This window comes from Mus caroli, chromosome 12 (assembly GCF_900094665.2).
Source record: "Mus caroli chromosome 12, CAROLI_EIJ_v1.1, whole genome shotgun sequence".
Lineage (NCBI taxonomy): Eukaryota > Metazoa > Chordata > Mammalia > Rodentia > Muridae > Mus > Mus caroli.
In genome coordinates this window covers 80033356-80037286 of record NC_034581.1, presented here as the reverse complement: position 1 = coordinate 80037286, position 3931 = coordinate 80033356, and positions in this window count along the sequence as shown.

The window sequence follows — 3931 nt, the reverse complement described above, 5'->3', positions numbered from 1 at the left end:
AGGCGGATTTCTGAGTTCGAGGCCAGCCTGGTCTACAAAGTGAGTGCCAGGACAGCCAGGGCTATACAGAGAAACCCTGTCTCGAAAAACCTAAAAAAAAAAAAAAAAAAAGCATGTGCCACCACGCTGGGCTTCCGCCTGCTTTCTATAGCACCCAGGACCACCCGCCCAGGTATGGCTCTACCCACAATGGGGTGGGATCTCCCATTTCTATCACTGATGGAGAAAATGTACCACAGGCTTGGCCACAAAGCCAATCTAGTGGGAGCATTTTCCCAATTGAGATTCCCTCTTTTTTGGGGCGGGGGTTGGGGGTGGGGGTTCGAGACAGGGTTTCTCTGTATAGCCCTGGCTGTCCTGGAACATCTGGCCAGCACGGGTTCCCTGATGTTAGTGTCACCTAGCACCCTTTATATTGATGGACATGGAGGGGGTGAGATTCAACCGTCCTCAGAAGAGCTGAGATGTCCATTTCCCTACTGAAGAGTGTTCTGGGGATGTAGGAAGGCCTTAGCAGAGTTCCTGGTGTCCTTCCATCATTGCATTCTGGGTCTGCAAGCTGACTTCCACCCACTTGACGGCTTTGACACCCACAATGTAATGATGTCCTTCATGTCTTTACCAGGCCTCCCCCATTCTGCACTTGCCTAATCACCATTGATGATGCCAGGCAGCACCAGTCTTAGGGCAGCTTTCCAATGGTCAGCCCTTGCTGTAGAGTAGCCAGTGCCTAGCTTCTCCAAGATGCTGGTGTCGCTTACCACAGTGTTCTTCTCACGTCGGGTTACGGCTCTGGGTCTCATAGGAACGGTCAGACGATGATCTTCTCATCTTGTATCAGCTCTCCCCGGCCCTTCCTCAGCAGCATCACTTACAGGCCAGCATCATCTGCAGGCTTCGGGGAGCTACACGAGCAGTGGAGCAACATGCATCCCAGATGATGCTGATGCGTCCGTCAAGGGTGATCGCTCAGTCCCAGTTTTCCAGTCTGTGGCTTAACACTGTCAAGATGCAACCTTTCCCAGGTGTTTCCTCTGGGATTCTGCAGACACCTGCCATGCAGGGTCTGTGCTTCCTCCACCAAGTGAGGTAATCACCTCTGGAAGGTATTGCCCTGGTCTGTGCTGACACATAGCCTTGCATGGCTGCCTGGAAGTGAGTGTGGCGGAGGTGGTCCTGGGGGTAAACACCACCCTGCTTCCCTGTGCAAGGGAACCCATCTCCTCTAAGAAGGGATGAGGATTTGCTTGTCCACAACATCCAACAGATTCTGGGGGTTCATGACTCTCATTTTCCCAAACGCCCCCTCCTAATTTCAGGCGTTAGGGTCTGTTGCCCTAGGGTGTTTTTTTGTTTGTTTGTTTGTTTGTTTTTAATAGGGCCCTGAATTGGGTATAAAAAAATCATCAAGGGGCCGGTGAGATGTGCTTGGTAGGGAGCTTAGTGCTGAAGGTGTTCACCTGGATTTGATCCCTGGGACCCACATGGTGGAAGAAAACAGATTCTTTTAGGCTGTTTGAGCTCAATAAGCAAACTGTGGTATGAAGACAGACAGACAGACAGACAGACAACAAACAAATAAGCTTTTCTTCCTTTTTAGATTTTGGTTTTTTCAAGGCAGGGTTTCTCCGCGTATTCCCGTCTATCCTGGAACTCACTATGCAGACCAGGCTGGCCTTGAATTTAGAGATCTGCCTGCTTCTGCCTCCCAAGTGCTGGGATTAAAGGTGTCATCACCACACCCAGTGGCTTCTTGAAAGGAGATTCATCAAGAGTCATCCATTCATAGATTGGTCTGTTGCCTTTACAGTCTGATTCTGGGCTCAGTTCTCAGCACAGCATGGTACGATGCTATATAGTCACGGGCGCCCTTGAACACTACCAAGGTGAATTCTGGCTTTCATGGAAACTGTAGACTTATGGGCAGCTGACTTCCAAAACAGCTGACAAAAGGAAACCATCATCCCCAGCGTTGTCACTGTGCCACGAGTGCCCTTTCTACCTGTGTCACATGTCAGTCCATGTAGAATATCCAAGTAGCTGTGCTCCACACAGGTCAGGTGTTGTGCTCCCCCTGCCCACCACTTCTGACAGCTTAGCCTGGCCCTTGCAAAGCACATCCTGAAACAAAGCCTTATGCTCAGGGTGAGGCAGAGGGGGAGCAGGAAGGACATAGTAGGACAAAGAGAGAGACAACCGGGACACGTGTCATATGGCTAACTCGCCTCTACAGCTCCCCTCTGCACCTCCCCTCTACAATTTCCCTCTGCAACTCCTCTCTGCAGCAACCTGTAACAGGCCTTTCCTAACCCTGTAAGACCTTCCCAGGGACGGCGGGAGGGGCCTCAGGACCAGGTATCTGGAGGATGAAAGGGAAGAGAGTTCTCCACACTCTCTTCACCCCTAGCAAACACAGAAGGCTCTAGAAGCATTGAGTCCCTGGATCTGTAGGTTGTGTGTGTGTGTGTGTGTGTGTGTCACAGATGACTTCCAGGACAGGAAGCAGGACTTTTAGGGCCTGCACCTGTAGGAGGCGCCATCTGCATGTGCCTGTGTGGAGTTGTTTATACCTGCTCAGAGTGGGTTATAGAAAAAAGCAGAGTCAGGACTGGAAACACTAGGTATCCAAGAGACGGCCCAGGGTGTGCTGTCCTTTAGAGCAGCAGTATAGAGCATATGCAATTTTGCTGTATTAGAAGCCTAGCAAGAAGTCAGTCTCTCAAAAAATAGTTAATATATTTATATTATTCTTTGAGAATGTCACATATAATATTTTGGGGCCATATGCAAGCCTCTACTCCTTCCTCATTCCTCTGGATCTACTTCCCTCTCACTCCCAACACTTCAAGTCCTTAAAAAAAAATCTATTGAGTCCAGTTGGTGGCGCCCATACACACAGGGGTGCAGGCAGTCACTGGAGCATGGCCAACCTACCAGGGGCCACAATCCTAAGTAAGATGGCTTCCTGCCTTCAAAGCAACTGTTAATAGCTGCTCCTCAGCTAGGGGTGAGAGTTATCTGAGCCCCTCTCTGCTCCGTGCTGGAATATTGAATGGCTTGGTTTTGTGTAGGGCTCACAGCTTTTAATCTGAAACAGCACACCCAGCTCAACCAACCAGATTTAGGCATTTTCAAATGACGAAGACCTGCCAGTATGATAAAGAGGCTTGTTTCTCAAATTCTCAGAAGGTAATATGAAGAAGTAAGAGGAGGGTCTCATCATTTGGAATTTCCTGTGCATCTGTGAACAACCCTGTGTGTCTTGGTGTTCTGTGTATTTATCTCTGTGTGGGGCCATGCCCGGGTTTGCATTGTTTCACAGATCTGTCAGTTTATGCACAGGTCTGTGTGCCAGGCACTAGGGGAGTGGGGGTGGGGGTGGGGTGGAGGTATAGCACATATCTTGTGGTGCTTACAGGGAGTGTAGCCTATTTTTCCTGGCAGCAGGAAGGATCTCCAAGTCTTCATTTCCTCAGTGGTAGGCAGAATAATAGCCAGCCCTTCTGGCCACAATGATTAGGGAACCACATTCTAATCCTTGGAGCCTATTGTCAAAAACCAGGAGAAACTAAGTTTGCATTCGGAGATAAGGTTGTTAATCAGCCTTTCAAATAGGTTCTTCTAGATGATCTGGGTGGGAACAATGTTATCTCGAGGTTCCTTAAACTGTAGAGCACCCTCCCCCAACGCTCAACAGAGGGATTGACTGCAATTGACATGCAAGAACAAGGTATTGGGGGGGGGAGCTGGGGGGGGGGGGGGGGGCGGGTGACAAGGCATGCAAGGACTTGTGCAGATACCACAGGCTTAGGAGAGGGAAGATTCTCTGAATGAAAGACTGTGAGTATCAGCTCTGGAAAAACCAAGGATTCTCCCCTTAGTCTTCAGAAAGGTCAATCCTTCCAAAGCCTTGGCATTAGCCAGGTATAGG